Here is an 18,736-nt window from a genome sequence, read left to right as displayed (position 1 = left end):
TGGGGGAGGGACCACCCGTGTGTCGGTAGGTCACGCACATCCCTCTTCTTTACCAAGATGGCGGCGGGCCCCTCGGCCTCGTACCCAGCATAGGCTTCGCTGCGGGCCTACTAGAGGTAAAGCCGGGCTCGGCGGCGCCGGCCGCGCGGGAGGGCGGCGGCGGCGGCGAGTGGGGGCGGGGGGTGGGGAGCGCCTCAGGTGCGCGGGGCCCGGCTCGGCGGCCGGGCGCGTTCCGCCGCCTCCAACAAGATGGCGGCAGCAGAGAGACGGGCTCCGCGGGCGGAACGTCTAGCGAGCAGCCCGGCTTCGCTCTATGGTCCTGGCCTCTCCGATTGGCGCGGGGCGGGCCACGTGCCGCCGCCTGCCTCCCCCCGCGACCATCGAGACGGGGCGCGGGGGCCGGGCAGAGGGGCTGCCTTTCCCTGCCGCCGGCCGCCGCCCCCGCCGCCGCTCCCTCCGGCGGCGGCCGGGGAGCGGGCAAAACCCATGAGTCACGCCGCGCTGCGCCCCGCCAGGCGGGCAGGGCTGTTCCCGGGCCGCCCGTGCGGGGACGGGCCTTCCGCCGCCTGATGGGAAATGCCGGCCTGTGTCCCGAGGCCCGTTCTGCTGCGGGGTCTCGGAGTGGGAGGTTCAGCGTAATGGTCGCCTCTCCCGCCGCCAGCGGGCCCGATGGCTGCGGGCTGCGCTGGAGAAGGGTTTCTGCCTCGCTCGTGGGGCTTCAGGTGGAACCGGTCGCCGCTGTGGGATGGAGGGGGAATTCTAGTGAAGGGTTTGGAGAACTTGTCCTGTGAGGAGCGGCTGAGGGAGCTGGGAGTGGTCAGTCTGGAGAAGAGGAGGCTCAGGGGGGACCTTCTCACTCTCTACAATTACCTGAAAGGGAGTTGTAGGGAGATGGGGGTCGGTCTCTTCTCCCACGTTAGGAATGACAGGACGAGAGGGAATGGCCTTAGGGAAATTTAGACTGGCTATCAGGAAAAATTTCTTTCCAGAGAGGGTTGTGAAGTATTGAAACAGGCTGCCCAGGGAGGTGGTGGAGCCCCCATCCCTGGAGGTGTTTAAAAACCGTGTGGATTTGGTGTTGAGGAACATGGTTTAGGGACCCTGACAGTGCAGGGTGAACGGTTGGACTCAGTGATCTTGAGGGCCTCTTCCAACCAGATGGTTCTGTGATTCTGCCTCTGCTGAACTGCCCACCGGCTGTGTAGAGGGGTTTTATGGCGGGTTATTTATAGAGCAGGGTGATCCAGCAGTCAGGCAGAACTGAAGTGGGGGAGTTCACAATCCTCGGGCCCAGCTGGGCTACAGCTGAAGCGCCTTGACACATGATAAGTTGTGCTTCCCGTGCTGGCCTTCCCTGAGCAGTAGGGAGGATTCCCAACTGGCAAGAGCAATTCCTTCCACTGAAAGATGAGATGCAAGAGAGCAGGTCATGCTGGGAGCGCTGGTAATGGCGACAGCAGTTCACTTGTAACTGATGAGATGAACCAAGGTCCTTGAATTCACAGCTCTAGTTTAGAATTTGGATCCAAATTCACGACTCTGGCTGGGAAGTGAAAATTGGAGACGTTTGCAGCCCCAAGGAGTTTGAAGGAGGCAGTTCTCCTGTGCTGTTGTGTAATGACAGAGAAAATTCTGCACACTGATACGTGCGGTACTGCTTTATTTAGTAAGGCAGGTGAAGCCTTACTAAACACTTATTGAACACAATTATTTTCAGTTGGAAGCCAATTTAATATAGTGTAACAGTTTTTTTCTTTTTTTCCTCCCAAACTAGACTGGAAAGTGGTGTTTTGGGTATCATTCCATAGGTGCATAGGTCCCTCTGGTACAGAAATACATCCATCAGAGGCAAGGCAGGAAAGGGAGCAGTAACGTAACTTGTAGCTGCGTGTCTGCTAAAGCTCTGTGTCTCCAACCCTTTGCCTGGTTAGATTTAAGCTGGTAGAAGAAACAATCTTCCTGTTTGTATGTGGATTTTCATGCAGCCTGGCCCAAGTCATAGGTAGGGCCACCCACATACTCAAGCCATGAACAACCCCAACCTTTTCCTTCCAAAGCAGTCGGCAGCAGTGTAGTTCTTCACGCATCAGAATGACAGGCACAGGAGAAGCTCGTGCTAGATATGGAGGTAACGATATGTGGAGGCCTGTAAGTGTAGAGTGGGAGAGGCTGTGTAACTGTCTAGCATGAGCTTTGCCACAGCAGCAAGATGTAGTAAGTCTAGATCGTTCTCAAAAGACAGTTTTATTCTAAGTGTCTTACAAAGCAGCAGTTAAGAAAGATTGCTCTGTGTTTGGCCTGTATAAATTGTTCTGGTGTTTCGCTGCTGGTAACGTGATGCATATTCCTGTCTCCTCCTTCATGGCAAGTTAAGCTGATTTCTTGTTGCCTTCTTTCCCTCCTCTCCCCCAGTTCTGCTTGAAAAGGTGGAAAAATTGATACTTCTTCTTGTATGTTAAAGGATACGTTGTTAAGGGTTCTTCTGTTCCCCACTTTTTCATTGGTCTCACTTCTCTAGACTGGGATGATCAAGGAAGAGGTGAGGGGAAAGGGAAGAGATTTCCTCTTAATCTGAGATTGGTTCGTAACATTCTCATTATGTTATGTAGCATGGTGGTAACAGGAATACCTCGATTTTGGTAGGGTAAAGGCAGCTGGTCTTAGTCAAGTAGCTAGTCTTTTTCCAGTTCACACTGAACTGCTGCTGAAGACAGTACAGTCTAATAGAGGGATCTGTAACCTTGGATTTCCTAGCTGTTAGTGGTGTGGAGAGCCATCCCCAGACAAGCCAGCCTGTGCAGTTCACCCCTTTCCAGAGAAAGCTGGAATGTTTTGTTGGTTACATGGTACCGTGGTTCCCAAAACATACTCTTCCCTTTGCCTATAGAAGTACGTTTGGCTGATCCAAAGGCACTTAGGGTTGTGCTGCTGTGAGAACTCGGGGGATTCACCCACGTCACTACCAGTCGGATGGTTGGAGTGGTCAGCAGTGGCGCTGAGACTGGTCCAGAATGTTCAGACTGAACGGGGGTGTGTGGTTGGAAAAGTTCATTTGCCATGACTGGGAGGGTATCTTCTGTAGAATATCAGATTTATGGGAAAATGTTGTTTCCCTTTAAAAAACAAAAGGTCACTCAACAATGGTTCAACTCTGGTTCGTATTCAAGAATTCTACAGAAGGAAATCTGTAGGAAAACTGTGCAGAGTTTATAAAAGAAACCTTAAAGAAAAATAGCAAGCCTCTGGCAGGTGTCTTCCAGTAAAGACAGGGTCTGGAGTCTGCCCTCTCTCTTCCTGGCGGCAAGGACAGCGCGAAGTTACAGATCAGTCGGTCTCATCCCTCGCAGGAGCGGGCACCCGAGCACAGCCTGACGAGACACCGTGACGAGGAACAGAAGCCTCTGAGCACCCAGTGGATCAAGCACACAGCAGTACCCTCTCTGTAGTGATGCCCTCATGGAAACACTGTTAGAATCTCGACAAAAACCTGCACCGCTGCGCAAGTTGCAACAGGGGTTTTCAGCTGGGCTGGGAAAGGCACGTTTGCCCGGGACGTAACGAGCCCGACTTGTCCAGGAGCACGTTCCTGAGAGTCCCAGAGCCTGTAAGGCTTTCCCAACCTGGGTCTGTGCAAGACTTCAGTGGGTGTTATTTGTGTTCAAACGTGGAAACAGGTAAAGATAGGAGGGTCAAACCCAGCTGCAGGACTAGGTCTGTTCCTCTTCTGAACGACCCCAGCCTTGGAAGCAGAGAGCATTAGGTTGTGCTGCATAGCTTGGAGGGTGTGCTGGTGGGGTTTTTTTGATTTGCTTATTGTTTTTTCTGGGGCTTTGGTCTAGAAGCTATTCCAGTGGAGCCTGTGTTACTAGGAGGCTGTGGTATTTATTGTGGTTGGAGCAGAAGGGAGGGTCCTGGTCAGTGGGGCCTACTGGGGGAGGCACCTAGAGCTGGTCTCCAGACCCCCAGTGCTTGTGCTAGGCTGGTAATTAAGGCAAGAGTCTAGTGTCCCGAGTTCAGGGCTTGTTTCAAGAGCTTTTTTCATTTTAGAAATTCCCAGTTTTAGAGGAATAATTTTGGGTTACAGGCTTATCCTGGATGTGGAATTACACCTGAGAGGATTCAGCATGAGGCTTTATATTTAGCAGCCCTTTGGCTTTAAAAGAAAGACCATTTATGTCCTAAAAATCTGCTATTAAAATCTCGTGATCTACATGACCGTCCCCAATGGAAAAGTCCTGCATGCCTCATAATTCTGGTGACCTTTTTCCCCACCTTCTTTCAGTGAACTCCTGTTGCCCCGTAGCTGTCGTGGTGTGACTTCAGAGAATCAGCGAGTCAGGTTGAAAACAGATGTGTCAATAAACAAGCAGGAAGAGTTTTAGCCAAAGCAGGGGGGAAAAGCTTCTTTATTTAGAATATTTTACGTGTATAGAAGACTTTGGATTGCTAGAAGCTTTATATATTCTTCCAGTACTTAAAGGAGGCCTACAGGAAAGCTGGAGAGGGGCTTTGGACTAGGCTGTAGAGTGACAGGACACGGGGCAACGGCTTTAAACTAAAAGAGGGGAGATTTAGATTAGATATAAGGAAGAAATTTTTCACTCAGAGGGTGGTGAGGCACTGGCACAGGTTGCCCAGAGAAGCTGTGGCTGCCCCATCCCTGGAAGTGTTCAAGGCCAGGTTGGATGGGGCTTTGAGCAACCTGGTGTAGTGGAGGGTGTCCCTGCCCATGGCAGGGGGGTTGGAACTGGATGATCTTTGACGTCCCTTCCAACCCAAACCATTCTGTGATTCTATTTAAAGTTTTAATTCTAACAAGGCAGGTTGTAGTGAGCGTTCTGGGTTTATTTTGTTTCGGAAGAAACTTCTGTGTGTTAAAGCCAAAGCGGTGCTTTTTTCCTTCGTTTAGCTGATCTTTGGTGCTTCTGCCTGCACAAGCTCTGGTGTTTTCCCAGCAGCCTCTCAAATACCAGTACCCTTTCCGGCAGCCACCATATAATACAGATGGTTTTCCTTGAACTTGCTGGTCGCCATCACTTGTCTCTCACAGCGCGTTCAGTTTCGTTGAGTCTTGCATCTGGTAGATCTCTCAAGCCTTGAAGATATCTACCAATATTTTGCAATTTATTGCTAGATGTACGTAACGTAGGAACATTTATACCTTGCAGTGCTGATTTCTTGATGGGTAGAGCAGGGCAGTGTTGGTCCAGCAGCCGCAGAGGGCTGACCTTGGCCACCACTGCCCATGCCACGGGAGCTGGCTGGGTTGCTGGGGCAGCGATGGAAGCGTGTCCCTCTTTTGTGAGGAGCAGGGCTTGGAGGCAAGGAGCTATGTCCAGCCAGAGCCACCAGAGAGGTGCCTGCAAAGCAGCTGGCACTAAAACCAGGTAGAAACCTGGGAGAAAAGACGGACCATAAGAGGCTCGGTTAGAGGAAACCGTAATGAGTTTGACTTCAGTAGAAAAATAGAACTGGAAGAAGGGAAGGGCTTTGGCTCGGCAGCTGTAGGACACCAAGAAATGACGATTCACAGGCAAAGTTTTGCCTTCGAGAGGATGGAATAGCACCGTAACATTCATGCGACCTCCCTTAAGTGACAGTGTTTGATAGGAAAATAAAATGGATTTGCTTGACGCAAAATGGAACTAGAACCAGATTCTCTTACGGCGCCTGGGACCGTTTTCCAGCAAGTTTCATAGTCTTTCCTAAAGATTTTTCACTGATGAGAAAGAACCCTTTGGGAAAACTTTGGAGATGGAACTGATAGATTTATTTAGCATTAATGGAAGAAAAGAAAACAAACACCCAAACAAAAAGACACCCAGAACCAACAAACAGAATTCCACAAGCAACTTGCATATAAAGACGTGTCACAAATCCCGGTGATTCCAGTAAAAGCACCCGTGTGTAGAACTGGTGTGTACACCATCCCTTTTGCCTGCCCAAGAAACACCTATGAATGGAAATTTCTGGAACTGAGCACTGATATCACGACAGTTGATGCTTGTGTGCCGTAGCTATGCATTTTGTAGTCCCATCTCCCAGCAACTAGCTGGATTTTAAGGAGGAAGACTTGGAGCCCTGTCGTGTTTTGACTGTTGGGCTTGGAGGTGGCAGGACCCGGCCTTCAAAGCCCATGGAAGTGCTGTCTGACCTGAACGTACCAGGACTCTGGTTTTCAGGGAAGGTTTCTGGGATCATATCTCGCAGTAAATACCATGAGGCAGGTATGGCAAGTTTTCACAGAGCTAACCTCTGGCTTATTTTTCATTGGAGATTGGATAACTGGAATAATCTTCTTGCGTCATTCACATGTCAGGTTTGATTTAGGGTATTGGCATGTAGCGTGGGCATCGTTCCCCTGCCCTTTTTCCCTCATCCTTGCTAGTTTGGTTGACTGATGTTTCTGAAAAATGAGTGAAAGCCTTTTTTTGGAGAAATGCTGAACACCTTGATGTCCGTGGCTCAGTTCGGGTGGTACCACCTGCAGTAATACCACGCGCTGGGTCTCTTCCTGTTGTTTCTGGTACTGGGTTTCTGTCTATTCCGGTATTTCTGGCACTGAGAATTCAACTGGATCTTTCACAAAATAAACTGGATACTTGCCAGAGATGAGTGACAAACAGAGCCTAGGCCAGGCTGTGTGGCAGGAGTGGGGGCGTCGGGCATGGGATGGATACATGGGTTGAGTTAGGAGGAAGGAAGGGAATAAGGGTCGGAGCTGATGCAAGGAAGGTTTCCCCACTGGAAGAGGCAGAAGCAAAACCAGAGAGGCCAGGAGCTCCCCAGAGGGACCTGTTGCTGCCTGCCCCAGCCGCAGCCTGGGTGAGGAGTGGGGGTGTTTGTGTCTCTGCCGTGGGCACCGGAGGCTGCGTGGGCTGTCTGACCTCCCCTGCCCTTCCCAGAGAGGCTTCACTCTCCGACTGTTTCCATTGCACAGTCGAAAGTAAGGTTGCTGTTATCTCTGCTGAAGAGATAAGGCTGAACATAAACCTGTGCTGGAGCAGTTGAAAAGAAGGCTGAGAAAGCTCCCGGAGCAGGCGGGCTGAGGGGATGGATGGTTGGGCTGGTTTTGCACGTGCTTTTGTTTTCCGATCGGATACTTCCGCAGCCTGCTGAGATGTCGATGCGTGGTCTTAGGAGGACCCTTGGAATCTCCGGACGATAACGAGTTGTAGATACGTGACTGTTGCTTACAAGTGGAGCTGGTTGAGTAGCACTGAGGAAACTTGAGAGCAAAGTTCTTCACCTGCTCTTACAGATAGTTTCGTGAAATGAAAATACGGAGTTGGTGGCTCTCCCAACTGCGGCAGAGTTGTGGCTACAAATGAGAGCTGAGTATCTAGAGAAGTTCAGAAGTTCTTGGAGATCTAAGAAATGTAAACCCCTCTGTTTTAGTCGGAAACTCGTATTGCTCAGGGTGCTGTTCCATTAATCCGAGAGACAGTAACAACGTGTGGCTGGAGGACTGCAGCATGTGTCAAAGCAAAAACTCGGTGTCCAAAGTGGCGCGCGTGCCCTTCCAGTCCAGCCCGAAGATGAGCAGGGTGGGACTGCAAATGATTCGGTTACAGAAAGAGATTTTAAGCGTAAAATAATATTATTTGTAGCTGTTAGTGGAAATAGTGTCACTCTGAGTTCTCTCTCTCTCCCTCTCCTTTCACAGCAGGCTTAGGGTGGCCTTGCAGATTTGGAAGAGAAGACTGTCTGTTTTTTCACTGTCAGTTTAGATCACCGTGATGTAATTCTGCCTACCACACGAAGAGCCTTTTGCTTGGCCCAGTAGAGATTAGGAATTAGGGCTTGTCTGCGGATGTGTTGAGCCCCCGTTGCATGTGCTATGAAGAGGACAAAGGGAAGGCTCTGCTTAAATAGTGAGGGTCCTATCATGCTTTGAAAAAAGGGCAGTTAGAATCAGATTTTTACTTTAATGCCTTTTCCGAGGAATTGCTGCTGAACTGAAGAATTTTTTTTTCAATTTGAAATTATTCCTTCCCTCTCCAAACAAAGCACTAGCCTCCCTGCAGGTTTAATTTTTTATTCTTTTGAGGTTTTTTTGTTTCTTACAAGAACGCTAACTTTTCTGGGTTATATTTTCAAACGGCTTATCGTAACCAAAAGATAGAAAGAAAGAAAAAAAAAATACAGAATTGGAGAATCTTGTGAAGCCATGTGACTTGGGGAACTGGAACTCGGAGGAAAAACATATCGGAGCACATAGAAAGTTTATAAAAATGGAGCTCCGGCATTCTCTTAAGTCTTTGTTATCCAATAAACATGAGTAACAGGAATCTTTAAAATCTTTCAAGGAGCCATGAACAACCTTTCTGAAGTTTTTCTGTGTGATACTTAGAAACAAATTTGCTAAGCAAGACTAAAAAAGAAAAGAAACCAAACGGACAAAAATACATATATATTTACAGTTGCCATGCTTATTGCAAAGTGTCCTGCTGCCCCCTGGAAAATGTCATTTGAGATGTCACATTTACTTTGCCACTTTTCCCAATTTTTTTTCCCCATTTGCTGTGTATATTTACCTGAGTGAGTCTGTGTGAAAAGAAGTGCTCGTCACCTGGATAAACGGCTGTAAGCAGGTCTGTAAATGCCGCCCTGCAAAACATCAGCCTAAGAGTGCCTGCAGGAGAGTCTTTGGGAGCACGGGGACACGTTGGAGGGAAGGGACACCATCAGCTTTGGATTTTCTAAATATATGGCAGTTAATGTGAAAAAGAGTAAGTTTAGGGCTTGCAAATCTCTTGCCTTTCCAAACTACGTGATACGTAGTGCATGAGAGCTTCTGGCAACATCTATTTTAAAAAAAAAAAAAAAAAAATTGCCACGTGTTCATTTTCAGATTGCAATTGCCAAGGGAGAGGGAACGAGAGACACTGGAAAGGTAAACAACAGAACTCCAACCCAAAGGAGGGTGAAGTGAAAGTTTCCTTTTGAAGAACAGAAAAGAGATACTGCAGAACAAAGCACGCACTATCTCCGCAATCCTTGCTTCTTGGGTAACTGGCATATTAGCAGGCTTTGGGAAGAAGCTCTCAGCTAATTATTTGTGGAAGATTTTTTTTTTCCCTCTTCTGCACTGCAGGTTGAACGGAGAACAGTGCTGCAGCACCACTCTGGAAGCACCTGTGCGTGATGAGCACACAGTGTGGTGGTAATTTAAATGAAAAAGCAAGTTCAGATCAGCATAAAGAGCCAAAATTGAAGGTTCTGACAGCAAGTAAGAATCCTTTTTCACTGTTAGGATAGTCAGGGATTGGAAGAGATTGCCCAGAAATTTGTGCAGCTTTGAAGGTTTTCAAGACCTGCCTGAAGAAAGCCCCGAGTGCTCTGGTCTGGCCCTGCTTCGAGCAGGAGGTTGGACTAGAGGCCCAGAGACTTGGGCCTCCAGCCTATTGTCAGATGTCCCGAATTTCTGCCATTTCTTTCATTTCTGCTACTTTCTGCTACTACTGCGTTCCAGACAATATATTGGCAATCTTTGCTTTCGGAATCTTTTCCCATTCTTGAGACAGGTCAGTGTTTTGCTTTACTGTGAAACTGTAAAACAACACAGAAAGATACTTTATTTCATTTTGTCCCTCGTGTTTAGAAAGTATTCCTCTTCCAGGGCTCCTCAAAGCCAAGAACCTGAGATTAGCTTCTATTTCGACAACCTTTTCAATTCCTAAATTTGCCTGTAACCACGTCTGAGATACAAGTGCGAAATCCACCTCAGTCATTCTTGGTCTGAATGTATTCCTTCTGTTTTCATCTCATTCTATTTTGTCTTGGTTATTTGAAATCCTGACTTGTCCTGAAAGCCAAGTGCGTGTTAAATAATCAGATTTCTCTCCCAGTGTAAATGGGAGGACGGACTCTGACCTGTCCTCTGTGGCTTCCTTTTGCTTTGCTTTTGGATTGGTTTTATTAAACTGTCCATTGGCTTTCTTCCTCATCTCTGGAATGGCATTTTTTTTGTCATGGCACCTGGCATCCAAGGATCACAGCGTTCTGAACAACCTGAAATGAAATAAGGAGCCCACAGAGTAAACCAAGACTGCTGGGTGTGCGCAGCCAGGTCAATCCAGAGAATTTCACTGGTCAATTCACCAAATCAGCAGCAAAACTAAGAGCAGAGCTCGAGTGTCTTGACTGGTTTGTCTGCATTAACCACTAAATCCAGTTTTCTCCCAGTGTCCTTGTGTAAACATGCTTATCTACCCCTTAACCAGCCTCTCGCTCTCTGCAGTCCGAGGCTTGAAGCTACTTGTTCACGCTAGAACTCCGTCCACACCAGTAAGTTGCTCCTGTTCTTCCTGCCTGCTTTGCTTGCCCCTTTTTTTAGAACACCCTGTGACAGTCTACGAAGGGCAGTGTGTATATTGTTTGCTAGCTGATGGTTGCATAATTTTATTGTCAGGGTGCCCAGGAAATAAATAAAACTTTTAAACAACCATTTGGGCCTGGAAGGGCTGCTGAGGTTAATCACCTTCCTTCAGTGTCTGGTCAGCTCGATAATTAACAACGTAGGTATACTAGGAGGAAGGCAAGTGGTGTCGTGTTCCTCTGGGACTGCTTATTTAGACCACCTCGGTCCCATGTGAGACAAACACTTGAACACTTGTTCATCTTCCTTCCTCCCTCCCTTCGTCACAGCGTGGCTAAGTGCTTGGAGTTGGGATTAGTGTACAGGCTCAGGCAGACTTTCCTCTTTCTACCAGCAGTTCCCTACTTGAACATTTACAGTGGGCCTCTGAGGATGGTGGGCTTGCATTGAGTACAGCCGAGGGGCAGGATTTAACCTACGGAATCATTTCTCCTAGCACTGATGTGTGAGTGGGAAAGACGGATGCCTGACTCGCACATCCTGGAAGTTTCCTTCCTCGTGGCAAATAAAGAAAACCTGCTCTCAAAGTCGCTGAGACATAAGCATCGTGGACTCGCATTCAGTCGTGCTTTATGGTGCGACTTTTTTCATTTTCTCAGCAGAAGGATCTATGTAATATGACCCTTAACTTCAATTGAATAGTGGTTTTCCTGCAGAAATAAAAATATTGGAAGATCCCATGACAAGCCGTAGCGATAAGTTTGGAGCTGAGAGGCGTATCTTGCTTGCTTTGGCTGAGAACCCAGGTACTCTCTGGCATATGACTACCCTGCGTCCTGAAGCCTCTGTCATTTCTTTTTCTAGGATGATCCAAAGTATCCCCCACTCCTTTTCTCTTCATGCCACTGGTGAGGGATGTGCTGAAATGGGTGCTGTTGGGGGTCGGTCTTTTGTGGTGCTCTCTGACCTCAGTGTGTGGGATAAGCACCCGGAGTACAAAAAGGGTGCTTATTTCTACAGTTTTAGGAATCTGGAGTTATATTTAACAGGAAATAAAGTCACAGCACACACTTTGGAGTGTACTTGGGTTGCTTCCCAAATAAGGCTTGCAGTTTCTGGCAGGAAAAATCGGGATCTCTTATAACAACAGAAAATAAGAACAGGCTAGAAAAAATCCTTTGCAAAATCCTAGCTCAGCTGAGGGTGAATGTGCCAGGAAAGACCAGCCTTTTTGTGCTCTCTGCTCCAGTGGCTTAAGAAGCTGAAAGTTTCCTCTCCCTTCCCTGGGAGTCCTGGGGTGGTGTGATTATGGAAAGCTGCTTAACTCCTCAACCTTTGCTTTCACACTGGTGAACGTGTGTTCCGGAAAACCAAACCCGTTCAGCGTTAGTTTCATCTCTGGGAGCATTTCATGTTTTTGCTGGTCCCATTTCATGTTTTTGCTGGTCCCATTTCTGCATCTTTCCTCAGGCTGGTGATCCAAGCTGGCAGTTTGCTAAGCCGTGGCACCTCCGTATTGCCCAGACCTTCACCCTTTCTGTTGCACACTAGTGTTCATTTTGGGAGGCTTCTTTCTCACAAGTCATGAAATCGGGTCTAGCTGCCAAAATACAGGATGCTAGAGGGAGAGGGGCTGGTTAGTGTTTGTCAAGGGGCTGGGTACCACCTTCTGTCTCCTTTCCCTCAGCTGCTAAAAATTCCTACGCCTGGCTTCTTGGGGAGCCATTTTACACACATCCTTTTTTTTTTTTTTTTTTTTTGCCTTAATGTGAGATGGCACTTGTGGGCGCAGAAGAGGCCTCAAGCAGCCCCTGCAGGCCCCTCTCTGCCCGTTGCCTTATTGAGGAAGAGGGACGGGGCAGACTGCTGATGGTCAGCGTTGTGCTGGCAGGAGGAGCAGCAGGTTGAAACAGGCCTCCCACCATCCTCTAAATGTGCTTTTGTCCATGCGCAGGGCACTTCTGTGCTTCCGGAATGCGGGAGGAAAGGTGAGCTCTCCCTCCCACAACCCTCTTCCCTCCTGGAAGATCTTCCTCTAAGGTGAACCGCCTGTGGCAGGTTTCCTTCAGCAGAAGTCATTCGAGGGTGGCATGCAGTGAGATGCTGTAGGCCTTCTAGTAACTTCTGGGCTTCCCTCCCACCACTTGCAGCTGTGAATAAAGGGAGAGCTACAGAAACACACGGGTAAGATTCCCTCGTAAACAGTCCTGGAGAGGAAGCTGTGATAAAAGCCAGAAATCCATAACGTCCTAGCAACCCCAGTGGCTGCAGCAGTACTCCAGACAGAGCAGAAGAGGGACATACAGCTGTCCCATAGGCACGAGGTGGCACGTCCCCACGGAGGGCCCCTGCTGAGCCAGATAATGAGATGGAGTTCAGGGAGGAGGATGCTGGTGTTTCAGTAGGTCTACGGGTTGTGGTGCTCCCCCGGTCCCCCGGCACAGGGCATCCCAGGATGCACCCGTGCCAGAGTTAATTGGACACAGCGAAGTCAGAGGGGTGAAAGGAGGCCGCTTGCTTGGCGCCAGGGAGATAACCACGAGGGAGTGAAGGCACCAGAAAAGCATCGCGCACCTCAGTGGGGTTCAGAGTGCTAGGCTCCAAGTCCCAAATTGCAACGCCCTGTGCTTCCAGCTCCTGCCTGGAAGCAGAAGTGTCCGAATCTGGAGGTGCTGCAGCTTGCCCAGGTCCCCGAAGCTTCGCTTTTGCATGAGCCACCAGCCTGCTGGCGTGTCTGATGGGGTGCTGCTAAGACGGTTTTTGTCGGAGGAGCCTGAGCCAGCTCCAGGAGCGTGTATGACGTGGCAGCAGTGGTTGCTGCCTGCCTTTCCGTGCGGCAGCTCCGTGCTTGGAGCCGCATCCCTGCATCCTCGCAGAGACTGTCGGGCTTTTTGAGGAGAGGCTGGGGCAGGGGGAAGATGGATCATCATGGTGCCTGGGCAGGGTGTCAACTTTCGTCGACCGTTCTCCTCCTCCTGTTAGCATGCTTCCCGATTTCACCACAAGTGTATTTTTATTTAGAGTGATAAATTGTTTGTGTTTAAAAAGTTCAAGTGCTTTAATGATGTCCTCCCAGCCGCAGGATTGAAAGAGGAAAACCAGAGAAATCTCCTCCTGTTCAATAATAATAAGTAATCGTAATTTTACTTAAGGCTAAATACCATCCGTGTTTCCATAAATACATCACACGAATATCTCTAAAAATTACTGCATGTAGTCAAAAGCAGTTATTCCAAAGACCTCAAATTTCCGCGGTCAGGGCTCCCCGAAACAGGTTCTTGCATATTTAGTTTGTTAGGGGTTGGGAGAAAGCGGGGCATGAATGAGAAAAGCAGTCGCTGCATGCAAGTTGTGAATGACGAGGACCGTTAATCCTGCGTAGGAAAATGGGCAGAGACTGAGCTGATGCAAAAATCAGTTCAAATTCCATGTATTTTTACACTGATGGGACTTTTTTAATTCCCTGAGGGTGCAGGGCTAATAATTAAAACCATCTATATTGCATGAACTTTAATAAACATCCTCTCTGCAGGAAAGGAGGGGATTGTGCTTGCTGGCTCGCCTTTCCCCTCCTGCACCCTTTCCATTTCCAAATTAGAGACTGAAATAATGAGAGGGGCTCTTTTTTGGGGGGGAGGGGGGGATTTTTCGTTTTTTTCATCTTGCTCTTACCTTGCCCCTTCTCCTGTGTGCAACCTCAGCATCCGATAGCTGCTGCTTTGGCACAGACTGCGTGGGAGGAGGACGCGCAACTGGGGCCGAAGGCTCGGTGTCCCGCTCTGTTTGCAGGACGGGGTAGAAGCCCCAGGTGTTTGCTGCTCTCCAGAGCTTTTTTCTCTGGCTTTCAGACTGGTCAGAGCAGAGCCACCAGTGGCTTTCAGACTGGTCAGAGCCCTCAGGAGCCGCTCCAGCCCTGCGTGAAACCGGCTGCAGCCAAGGTCGGTGATTCCCAGTTGGAAGGAGCTGAACTGCCCCCCCCCGGGACCACGGCGGGGCCCGGGCGGGCGTTGGAGCCAGCCGGCCGTGCGGGCCGGTTCCGCAGCAGCCCCCTCGCCCCCCGGAGCCGCCGGGTCACGGGCGGGAGGCGCTTTCTGCGCGTGAATCCGTTGCCCGGGGGCTTTCCCGCGGGGCCAGCCCGGGGCGCGGAGCCACCCGCGGCTCCCGGCCCTCGCCGTGAAGCCCCGCGGGTGGCCGGGCCGGGCGGTGGGAGCGGGGCTGCCGGGCCGGGCCGCAGCTCCGCTCCGCGGCGGCGGGCGGGCGGCGGGGCGGCCCCGGCGGCGCGGGGCACGCGTGGCGGGCCGGCCCCGCCGGGAAGGGGCATGTCCCGCTGACGTGCGGCCCGGGGATTGGCAGCGGCCCGGCCTATATAGGCGCCGGGGCGGGCGCCGCGCCGCTCTCCCAGGAGCGCTCCGGTTCTCCAGCAGGGCGGGCGAGCGGGCACCGGCCGGAGTGAGTCACGGGGGACGGGGGGGCGGCCCCTCCGCCGCGGCCTCGGCGTCGACGTGGAGGCTGGCGGGGCGGGGGCGGCCCGGCGCGGCCTCGCTTCCTTCCCCCTGGGCACCGACGCGTCGGCGCCGCCGGGAAACTCCGGGCCAACTTCCCGCCGGCCGGGCCGGGCAAAGTCCGGCCGGGGCCGCTCGGGGAAGCCGGCGGCGGGAGGGCAGGGGTCTGACCCGGCGGCGCGGCCTCGGCCGGTGCCGTCCCGGGACCGGGCTGATGGAGACGCTGGGCCCCGCGGGTGCCCGGGGAGGGGGCGGGTCGGGGCGGCCCGGTCCCTCTCGCCGGGAGGATTGGGGGAGCGGCGCGGGTCGGGGCGGCTCCGCGTCGTCCCTGGCTGCCGGAGGGCTTGCGCCTGGTGCGAGCCCAGACGGCCGGCGGCGGGCGTTAGTCCGGCGCCGGATCAGCCCGCGGAGCGCCGGCGGCGGGCAGCCTTCCCCCGGGTCGCGGGGCCCGCTGTCGGGACTAGAGCGGTGAGCGTCCCGGCCCTGCTCCCCGGGCCAGCGGGCGCCGGCGAGGTGCCGCCGCCGGGCTCGGGGCAGGCCGTGTCCGCCCAGTCCCGCGCCCTCGTCGCCACCTTTCCGGCGGCCGCAGAGCCGCGCTCGGGGGCTGTCCCCGGGCCCGCCGCGGGAGCACCCTTCCCCCGCTTGTGTGGCGCGGCCACCCCCGGCCAGCCGGCCGCTCCGGGCCCCGCTCCCGCACGGGCGGCGCGACCCCCGCCGCTGACAGCGCGGCCCGGCCGGGCGCTTTAAGGGCGCCGCCCCGCCCCGCCGCCCCGCCCCCGGTGCCGGCAGTGCTGAGGTGGCGCTGGCGGCGCCGCCCGCCCCGGCCCGCACCGCACCGCGGAGCCCGGCGGCTCCGGCGCCTCGGCGGGGGGGGGAGCGGAGGGGCGGCCGGCCCCGGCGGCGTGCGCGCCGCCCGTGCCGCGGGCCCGGGGGAGGCGGCGGCGGTGCCGCAGGCCCGGTGCGGGCTGCGAAAGCCGCTTCCCCCCGCGAGAAGCACTGCCGGGCCGGGCTCTGGGGCACGAAACGCCCCGTCCGAGGGCAGGAAGCGGCGGCGGGTGATGGCGCGAGTGGAAACATGAACGTGGGGATAGGTGGGGTGTGAGCCTGGCTGCGGCTGAAAGGCTCCGGTTGCGGCGAGCCCTCAGAGCTTCGGGAGTCGGTGCGAAGGGAAGGGCTCGGTCCTGCCGCGCAGCAGCTGTCCGCCTGCGTGGTCCCTCCGGAGCCAGGGGGCCTGGGCATTCAGCAAGCCGGTGGTTTCATGGGTGGGCACTCCTCTGCCAAGAGATGCTCCTGCCCTGCGGGAATATCCGACAGCGCCTGCCCCAGCCAGCCGGGCCCCTTTGCTGTGTGCGACCCCAGTGATGTCGGATTTTAGGTCCCTGGATTAACAAAACGCCGATGTTTTCATTAAACATCATTTTAAACAACACATAACCGGTGTTTCTGTCTGCAGGTGCCGATTGTGTTGGCACTGTAACTCATGGCTTTGCTTTTGTTTCTCTTCGTACAAACGTTTCCCATGTGGGGAGGTCTGGCCCTTGCTGGAGTTTATTTTTAGGATGATTTTGTTCTCTTTATTTTAAGTGCGTTCTAGACTTCTGAAACTTCCTCTGGTGCACAAAGCCAGCGCTACAGATGGTGTGTAAACTGGGCAGTTTAAAACCTGTTGACCCAGTTAGCCACACGCTGGCATGACGTAATTGTAACCTTAGTTTCAAAACCTAAAGTGGGAAGTCACAGAGGTGTAGGCTCCAAACCTGCTGGTTTTAACGTTACATTTAAAATACCATTCCGATGGCAGCCTCCAGTTTTGGCCAGAGGTGAATCCCTGAGCCTACGATAACCCAGATGTTTGGGGGTTACTGGAGACGAAGAGCGTTGGTCCTTAGCTTGCTGTACGGGTGACGAAGCAGAAATTCATGTGGATAAGTGCTGCCCCTAGATTTCTCTTTGAACGTCCAGCTCTTCTCTGAGATGGAGGCTGCAAGGAAGATCTCTGCAGCTGGTGTGGACACAGTGAAACCAGCAGCTGTGCCTTGAGGTCGTGTCTTGCAGGCAGGTGCTATATTGAGGGTTGTTTGCTGACTTCTCATCCTTACCCTCTTCTAAGGAGCAGAGCACACGCAAGATGAACCAGGTGGTGCTTTCCTGAGAAATGAGAGTTACAAGCACATCCATGCTGTTAGCGAGGCTCTAGCCAGACCTTGGCAGCTGTTTGTCATGTCTAGGATGCTCCTCGCTCCTGCCCTCGTTCCTGTTTGCAGCTCGCTGTGGGGCGGTGGCACCCTCAGGAGCGACCCAGCGGGCCGGGGGAGCAGACGGCCGAGCCTGGGACAGGTGCCGTGCCGCTCACGCGCTTTCCTTGGTTCTGTGGCAGCTCGGGCCGTGCAGTCGTGTGCCATGGGCCACGTAACCATGAGCTGTGCTGTGGCATGACCACGGGCAGCGAGGAGAACTCGGGTGTCTGCCTGAGATTAGATTACTAGCCACCCCGTCGTGTATTTCAGCAAATGCCTCGCAGAGCTGCTGTGCTTCGGACAGCGTGGCCGGCTGGCTGTCCTGGAACCTGCCACCTTGTCGTGGCAGATCGTCACAGGATTAATTGCAACATTAGCTCTGGTAGCGCAGGTGGTGTCGCCTTGTGCCCGGTAAGAGGCGCGTTGAAGTGGAGGAAAACACTCCGGCTTCGCCGAGGCGTCCATCAGGCCTGTGCGGCCCATCACGTTACTGCTCTCCGTGTTCTTCCCTCCTTTCCTTGCACCTCTGTCGCCTTCCCTGGATGTGTCACGACATAAGCACAATGTGAGACACCGCATCAGCGATGCTGTGGTTTTGTGGAGTCTTCTCTGGCACGTTGGGAGGTCAGAAACAGCAACTGTCAGTTTACTGAGAAGTGTCCGAGTTTGCTGTTCAGAAGAAGGTCCGAGCAACACTGTGGGAGGGGGACCTCTTGTCCCAGGAGCAGTCAGAGGCACTGGATTTTAGGAGAGCGCAAGCCCTGGAAGAGCACAGGTAGAGAACCGTTGTGCATCGACAGAGTCCGTTTTCTACCAGCTTTGATGTTCTTGCTCCTGTTCCTGGACACTTTTTCAGTAAATTTGCAGATCCAGATACAGGAGATGTAAAGCTCCCACCAACAGAGGATTTTTTTTTTTCCTGCTTCCATCTTGTGCACGTGTTTAAAATAGCCCATGTAAACCAGCGTGGGTTTTTTTAACTCTGACTTGCAGACTTAGGCCTGGAGACAAAGTTCAGTGCCTGGTGCTTGATCTTATTACAATCAGAAATGAAGAGGTGGGCTGGCCAGCAGCCGTGTGCGGATAGCCGCGAGTGGTGCCTCGGTTTGTGAGGACGGCTGCGTTGATTCACCCGAGCTCCACTAAACGACATTCCTAACTTCTGACTGCTGGCAGTTTTGTTGGCTGGTTTTCAGGTTGTTAGTCTCCTCTGACTAGATGTTGATGCTCCTGCTCGCAACTCTGAAATTTCGTGTCTGTCTTGCACATCTGTTACTAATTGACTGTATTTTTGCCCGAGAGTGGATGGCCACTCTCGTAGCCGGTGTGGTGAAGGAGTGGCTCCCCCAGGCTCTGTTGTGAGCTCTAAGTGGACAGTGGTGTTGCTCTAGTGAAACACGACAGGTAAAGTCTGCTGAGATGTGACTCAGTAGGAGAACATTTTGGGTAGGATGCAAGTTTGAAACACAGCACAGACGCTGCTCTTTTGAAAGTTACAGTAACAGGGGTGTCATGTTTTCCTGTTGTCTTGGAGCACTCACATAAATATTTTCCTTTTTTTTTTTTTTTTTCCTGTAAAGCAAAAGCTGGCAGGCTGACAAACGGGCAGCTTACAGGACGGACTCTCTGGCTACTGACCATTTAGCTGGTAAGTTCTTATTTTGGGGGAGCCAAAG

General features: G+C 52.4%; 1 protein-coding gene across 3 annotated transcripts in view; it reads left to right on the top strand.

Moving 5' to 3' along the window:
* HDLBP (high density lipoprotein binding protein) overlaps positions 1-18,736 on the top strand; it is a 38,414-nt gene continuing 19,678 nt past the window's right edge. For 2 of the 3 annotated variants that reach the window (XM_086618190.1, XM_086618193.1), the window contains exons 1-2: positions 1-116; positions 18,641-18,708. The gene's annotated coding sequence lies outside the window, so the exon portion shown is untranslated. Of the gene's footprint in view, positions 117-14,730; positions 14,771-18,640; positions 18,709-18,736 lie in introns of those variants that run through there. The other variant, XM_086618192.1, reaches the window with a different exon arrangement.

Source organism: Tauraco erythrolophus, chromosome 11 (genome assembly GCF_009769465.1).
Source record: "Tauraco erythrolophus isolate bTauEry1 chromosome 11, bTauEry1.pri, whole genome shotgun sequence".
In the NCBI taxonomy this organism is placed as follows: domain Eukaryota; kingdom Metazoa; phylum Chordata; class Aves; order Musophagiformes; family Musophagidae; genus Tauraco; species Tauraco erythrolophus.
Note: the sequence above shows the minus strand (reverse complement) of the source record. Positions and strands in the feature narration are given on the sequence as shown.